The 7,500-nt window shown below is 41.9% G+C and overlaps 1 protein-coding gene across 4 annotated transcripts in view; it reads right to left on the minus strand.

The window, feature by feature from the left end:
• Window positions 1–5,430: 5,430 nt before the first annotated feature.
• The window catches only part of LOC147015544 (uncharacterized), a 98,782-nt gene continuing 96,712 nt past the window's right edge, over window positions 5,431–7,500 (minus strand). For all 4 annotated transcript variants that reach the window (XM_085850379.1, XM_085850382.1, XM_085850380.1 and 1 more), the window contains exon 10: window positions 5,431–5,699. The gene's annotated coding sequence lies outside the window, so the exon portion shown is untranslated. The remainder of the gene's footprint in view (window positions 5,700–7,500) is intronic.

Here is a 7,500-nt window from a genome sequence, read left to right on the forward strand (position 1 = left end):
GAAGGATGATGCAAAAAAGACCTCTCAAGTGAGGAGGAGATCAGGTCACATCTGCCTCTGTTAGAGCATCATCCAAATGCATGCCATTTTCAAGAAGCCCATGCAAGAAGCAACCTTCCCGGTAGTTTTGGCACACTCTGCTGTTGAATGGTCTCAGATCTTCAAATTATTTTGGTCCATGAACAACATGAAGCAGCATCCATAAGAAGTAACATTCTTGATTGTTGGGTTGGATTGTATAGACTCTTCCAAGTGGCTACAAATTCATCCTGCTGGCACAAAGGGTGTTGCTTTTGGATGTTGGACTTCTCACTGGACATTTTCTTCAGGGAAGTAAATGCGTTGACCATTTCCCAAATGAAAAGCAAGATGTCTCATGAATAGGAAAATTCAGGATTCTCCAAATAGCCTCATTCCATCCATTGGGCCCATACTCTGTGCAGAGTGTTGGTGCTGCCTAGGCAGTCTCCTGGGCTATTGGGCACACTCCTGGACAGGTAGCCACTTTGATGCAGGATACCAGCAAGCTAGTACTCATTTTGCCGACCTCAGAAGAATGACAGGCTGAGTCAACCCCACCTGGTACCAATTCAACAGTGAAGCGGGATTTGAACTCAGGACTCTAGGATCCCAAGCCCACCACTCGAGCCATAAAGCCAACACCAGGCTATATATAGCCTCATTGCTGCTGATGTATTGGGCCAATTGGTAATTTGTAACTTCATTATGCTGAACACCCTCTTGCCAAAGTCCAAAAACAGCCATATCTGAATGCTTGTTCACATATTTACATACATATTTGATGGATTTTACAGAGGTGCAAAATTCAACATTGATGTGGGCTTTGAAGATCTTTGAGAGCAAAGGACAGTAAGGCACTATCCAGCAGTTGTTACTGATTTCCTTACACCTAGAGGTTTTTATGGTTGCCTCAAAGCCTCCATTACCTGGCTTTCTATGACAGTAAAGAGGGTAACCATCATGTGCAGTCTGTGTTTCTTGAAGGAATTTCCTTGGACACCTTTTTGAACATTTGCGGTCTTGCGTGCAGGGTGAACTTGGATTTGCTTCACCACCGAGGCCATGAACCATCTGTTTACACACATCATGAAGCACAGGGTCCTTGTCAGGGTCAGGAAGCTCAGCACTGATGATCGCATCAGTTTCATCTGAATAAACTTTCACCACCAGCCAAAGCAAAATGTGGGGAGGCCACGCTTCTGCTACTCTATGATGTACATGTGGTATCGTGTGGTTACAAAAACTTGTTCTTTGATAATTACTTGTTCATGAGCTGGATAAGTTTCTGCTTGAAGACCCTTGCTATCAAATCATGACGGGCATTTGTTTTTTGGTTCGGGTAAAGCTGATGTTGGATCTCACTTCATGAGGGATTGCAGGTGAAGGTAATGAAGAGGTCAGGTGTTCCATAGGTCAGGTGTGCCTGAGTATACTCATGCATGCATCTCGGGCCACCCGTAAAGCTTGAAGGCACGATCACCAATTGGTCAAGGTTTTTGACATCACCATCTGCATTGATTGCATCTTGCAAGTGGGCATAAGACTCCACCCAGAGAGTTTTCTGGTTCAGTAGATTGTAACAAAGTTGCTCACCTTCAATTTTAACACACGTCAACGATGTACTGATGGAATAAGGCTGCACATTTGAGTAAATGGTTGACACCCTCTCTGATCATTATGCAGTAGGCATTGAAATCATGAGAAAACTTTTTTGTTAGCAATCGACAGTCCAGTTTGAGGGTTTTGTCATTCAATTTTAAAGTGATAGCCATTTTGTCCTTGCCAGAGGATAATTGGATATTGCAGTGCATCATAGCTTTTGTTGGTCTCTGAGATAAGATGAACAGAATTGTTCTAGGAATTGAGTACAATGTCCCTGTTTCCATGGGCTTCTCCAACCAAAAGGGGAGCTACTTCACTGCATGTTGGTGCATTGAATAGTTTTTTATGCTCCCCTGTGGGTACCTTGTCAGTATAAATTATGATTTTGTACTCTGGAGAGGTCATTTGCTGAGCAGCATATTTTAATCTCCTTATCAGTTAATTTTGTTGGTGCAACATTTCTTGAAGAATAAGAACAATTTGAGGTGTTACCCCAGGAATATTCATACATCATTGGTTGCATTACTCATTTGTATCTGCAATTAAATAAAATTTGGGCAAATTTGGTTTCCTCTCCCAGTAAGTGATAGACATCCAATCCTGTGATAAACTTGACCCTGGGTCATAAAGATTGGCATGAAACCTGATTCTAAAATTTCTTTGGTTGCTCAAAAAGATGTCATTTGAAAGCACGAATTGTACTTTCTGATGTTTTCAGTGAAGTGTTTGGATTCAGCAGTTTCCCCAGACAACAATCCTTTCAAGGGCTGAGGAGGCTCCTCAATGAGTGGCAGTTTAACTTTTCCATTGGAAGAACACATGGCAGGAGTTTCCCCTTTCCATTTCTTTGCACCGCAATATTGGCATTGCAAAGACATTGATCCAATGAAGCCTTTACTATTTTATTCGGTTTCACTTTTATATGTAAATGTTGCTCGGTGCCATGACAAAAGCTATTGTCGACGGGAAGCTGCCCGTCAATTTTGATGTCGTCTCTGTCGCATTTGATGTTGTTCAGGAGTTTCTTGTGTTCTAATAAAAGCATGATGAGTGCTATCTTTGTTTTGCTGAGTTTCATGCTGCTGTGATGTTTCCTGAGATCAGGCAGAAGCGCTGCACCTCTGTTGGCCTTGAAGTCACCTTTCACACTGATAAAATTTTCTTTTTACCATGCTTAAAAGTGTGGTGTAAAGATCCAAGGAAAATAGATTCTTGCTTTAATAGGAACAGCTACGAAAGATGGAGAGGGTCAGAGGTGGGTGAACATGAACACAGTTATAACATTTTCATACATAACAGCTTCCATCCAATTTCCACAAAAGTGTTCTCATAACCCTTTGTATGTATGACACAGGCCTCACTCACTTAAAACGCATTTTCCCTCTTAAAAATTGTGATTGTATGTAATATGTGAATACACTTTAGCTTTGGTTTAACAGGGTTTCCCAGAAGGGTTTTCATCTCAGAATCCAAACATCTCGGACGTCATTTCTTCCACGCTAAATTGGTGACCCGGACGTGATCCTCTGCCGTGACATCCCTCATCCTTCAGGCAGGCAGGATGCAGCCTCTTCCCTCTCTTCAGACAAAAACTACAAGCTGGTGAAACACTTGGACAGTCTTTCAATCGTGATAAATCTGTCTTTCTCTGAAAGGACCATCTCGCAAACCCTCCCATCATCTTTCCAAACAATCTTCTTGAAGAAATTCAGTCACACAAACTCTTGGGTCTAATTATCAGCCATAATCTTTATAAGGCAAACAACATTTTTCAGTTGGCCTCCAAAGGTAGTCGCCGACTGGGCATCCTTCTTTATGCAAAGTCTTTCCTTGGCACACCTGAATTTATATCCACCTACAAGGCCTTCATCCACAGCTTGATGGAGTACTGCTTTCCTCTCTGGGCTGGCACCCCTGCCTCACACCTTGCTCAGCTTGATGCCATGGAAACCAAGGCCTTCTAGATCATTGGAATCTCCCATGATAAAGCTGAATCTATGGGCCTATCACTTTCCTATTGCAGACAAGTCGGTGGTCTATCTGTCTTCTACCACCTCTTTCTGGTCTTGCACCCTCTGCTCTTTCAGTGCTTTGTCATTCCCCCTCCCACCCTCCTCAGGTTTCTGCAGGGTGCACAAGGTCCATCAGCAGCCTCCTTCTGGTGAAACTCCCAAAATCCAGAATCGCTGCTTTCTTCCTCTCCCCCCCACCTCCCCACCTATGGAACCAACTTCCACATTCCCTTCAATCTCATTCTCCCCTCCAAGGATTTAAGACAGCTGTTCACCACCATTGCAGATCATCCACCATGCAAAACTATGATCTTTTCTACCCCCGTAAACCACCCCCCACTAAGCCCATCTCCTTCCAAGTTTCCAGTTTTTCCTTCCTAAGAGTTTGCTTCTGTAGTCATCTTGTCCACCCCATGCATGTGGTCCACCCCTCACTCCCCCACATCCTTTATTTGTCCAAGTCTTCCTGTATTTTGTCCCTCAGCCCTGCTGCTAGTGTCCCCCTTCCCCGTTTCTACTGTTCCTTTTGTTCTGTTGCATCCTGGTTCATTCTGTGCTATAGCTCTCTATGAGCATTGTCTTTGCATACAAAAAAAGAATATCAATTTTGGCCTTGACATCTGAATTTCTAGTTCCAACAATATTTTTTGCAATCAGACAATGATCCGAGTCCAATGTCCTTTTTACCTGCTATTTAGTTGAGCACAAAGTGAGGAAGACCAAAAGAAACCTGGAGAATGACTGTCCAGGCAGAACTAAAAGTTTTCAATGCAATGGAAGAGTTTCCAATGAATCTTGGAAGAAATGGTGAGATTTTGTTGCACCCTTGTGTCAAAAGATGCAATGAGAAGCAAGTAATATATTCGATCATTAGACCCATCCAACCAGCTTTGTGGTTTTCATGTGCCTTTCTAAAGAATGTGACTTAGCCTTCCAAATGCCCCATGGGCTATCTTGCTCTTTGGTCACGTGACAAGATCCAACAGGTTCTGATAAATTTGTTAGTTATCTGGCTGAAGCATTGATTTTATAGGAAGAAAATTACTTTGATCTACTCTGATGTCAATTCAATACATACCACGAGTTAGATGAGGTGTTATTCAATTGTACCCATGACAATTGTGATAAAGCCAAGAGAACACACATCTTTTTGAAAAGGGGTTTTGGATTAGGGGGAAGGAGGCGTTGATGCCATATTATATGATCAGATTATGATTCCAACATAAAACTCATTCTAAATCACAGTGAACAGATCTTTGCCCAGTCGGAGTGAGTACCTGTGGTAAGTACCAATTAATTTTGTTGTCGATGAAACTTTAAGCTTCGGTTCATCACAATGCCCTTAATTTTCAATCTTACCTTTTAAAATGCATCACGTTTACTCATGATTATATAATGGATGATGAAGCCTGGCAGTGGCTTAGCGCTAGGGTGGCTGGCTTGGGATCCGAGGGTCCTGAGTTTGAGCCCCATCGGTTGCTAAATTAACACCAGGTGGGTTTGACTCAGCATGTCATCCTTCTGAGGTCAGCGAAATGACTACCAGTGTACTGGTTACAGGGGCAATGCATCAGCAGCATCCCGAAACCAATGATGTAACCAGCAGCCATAGTGTGTGTGTGTGTGTGTGTGTGTGTGTGTGTGTGTGTGTGTGTGTGTGTGTGTGTGTGTGTGTGTGTGTGTGTGTGTGTGTGTGTGTGTGTGTGTGTGTGTGTGTGTGTGTGTGTGTGTGTGTGTGTGTGTGTGTATTGGATGATGTTAAAACTTTTGTCATTTGACGAGTCAACATTGCATGTAAGGTGGAAAGATTTTATTGGCTCTTGCTGGAGAATGGAAAAAAACAAAAGACAACAACCAACAGTTTAAAGCAAGTTCACAAGACACAGGAGAACTAAGAGATGTGTACGATAAAATGGAGATCGAATTGAAGTGAGGGTAAAGTAAAATACAAGTATATGAAGATGAATGAGAACATTATAAGGGGTTGAAGTAGAGTGATGGTTGTTTTTGGTTATAAATTTTGGTGTGGTGACGAGTCAGAAGACAGTGGAGACTCCTGTGGAACTGGGGTATTAGGAAAAGAAGGGGGGGAGGGGAGGAATTAATCAATGACCGACAGAGGCATTATTAACCTAAAAACCAAATAAATATAAAAATCAGTTTCAAAACATTGTGAATTGGAAAAAAACACAGCGAAAAGATCTTTGAAAAGAAAAATTTTAAGGTTTGGTAAATAATTTTATAATGTACATCCTAATTTAGTTGTACATTCAAGGAGATACAACTGAAATATTCTTTACTTGTTTTAAAAGGTACATAAAAAAAGTAAATGTGTTGGTTGCCTGGAAACAATTTATTTGACGTTGAACTTATTCGATAGGTTTAAAGTTAAGATTCCCACTTTCCTTCAAATGTATATCTTACTCCGCTCAACCATGTTTGCCTCACTCTTTTCCCGACTCACAACCTGTGCTGTCTGCCAATGGGTGCTCCTTTATGCATTCCATCCATCACCTCAAAAATAAAAATAAAAAGTTAAAACCTGTTGACATACACATGCCATTTATAAATAATATACTTTGACAAACAGCACTTTAATGCTAAATAGTCAATTTGGGGAGAGCCTACTACTTTTATGGCAGTTCTTATAGTACAGTGGATAAGCATAATAATTGTGCGTTTTATAAGAAAAGCATGAATTTTCTGACATAGTTGGTGAATACCATAAGGTTTATTTTCAGATGTGGAGGGAAGTCAGATTTTACCTCTGAGGACCGTGAGAGGTCAAATCCAAGATGGCCACCAGTCCACCGGGTCTAATGTTCAAACTAGTTAAATTTTGGAACTAAACAGTGTAAAAAAACATTTAAGGTGTCATTTCCAACTAAGTTTGGAATGGCCATTCATTTGGTGATACTTTTGAGATCGCCAGGAGCCAATGAAATGCATTTCGATCAAGGTCAAGGTCAAATTACGTTAAAAACATTTGGACATTCTTTTGGTAAAGACAATGAATTGGACCTATGCAATATAGTGAAACTTCGCTTCCATTTTGACACTATAGGGATAATAATACAAAAAAAACTAACAGAATAGTCCCATGATGCTAGTCTATTTAATACTTTATTAATAGCAATGATGATGATGGTAATGGTAGTGATCAAAATCTAACAGCCTTCAGAACAGAAGCACAGTGCAGTGCACTTGAGCGTAGCTTTGTCACACTTGCACCGTCCAGTGCATCCTTTCTCACAGCCATAGCGGATCAATTCATGGCACGATTTTGATGCTTCGGGGAGTGTGGTCCAAAGCGGCTGTCACCCTGTTGTTTCCTTTGTCCAGCCCCAGTCAGATGGCTCTGGTACCTCTGGATCCAGGACCAATGCCTGGTTCCAACAGTTGGCCTGGTAGCAAGTGCGCTTGATGTGCCGTTTGAGTGCTGCCTAGGTTGGAAGAATGTTCTCTAGAGTTCTAGACTTCTGTGTGAAGAGCTGTTTACTGGCATGATTCAATTCCATGCTCTCACTGGTTCGGTCGTACATTAGCACCACAAATCGCTCTCGCAGTAACATTGATCCTTCACTGACCTCACTTGGCATTCATAGGAGTTCATTGAAAGCATCATTCACCTCTGGGAAAGACTTCCAAGTTTCCCAGGCAGTCTTCTTTCCTCTGCCAGCGAATGCAGATACAATGTCACACCCGGTGAAAGCGTGAAGGACTGGGAGAGTCAGACACTTTGTTGGATTCATTGTGGCAACCATTTCATGAAGAGCTATGCAACGAAAGCTTGACCCGACACCAAAGGCAACCCACAGCTCATTAGGAGCTGTCTTGCTGAATGAAGCTACAGCCAGTACTACCA

This window comes from Eptatretus burgeri, chromosome 12 (genome assembly GCF_056783735.1).
Source record: "Eptatretus burgeri isolate ZD-2024b chromosome 12, Ebu_testis_v1, whole genome shotgun sequence".
Classification (NCBI taxonomy): domain Eukaryota; kingdom Metazoa; phylum Chordata; class Myxini; order Myxiniformes; family Myxinidae; genus Eptatretus; species Eptatretus burgeri.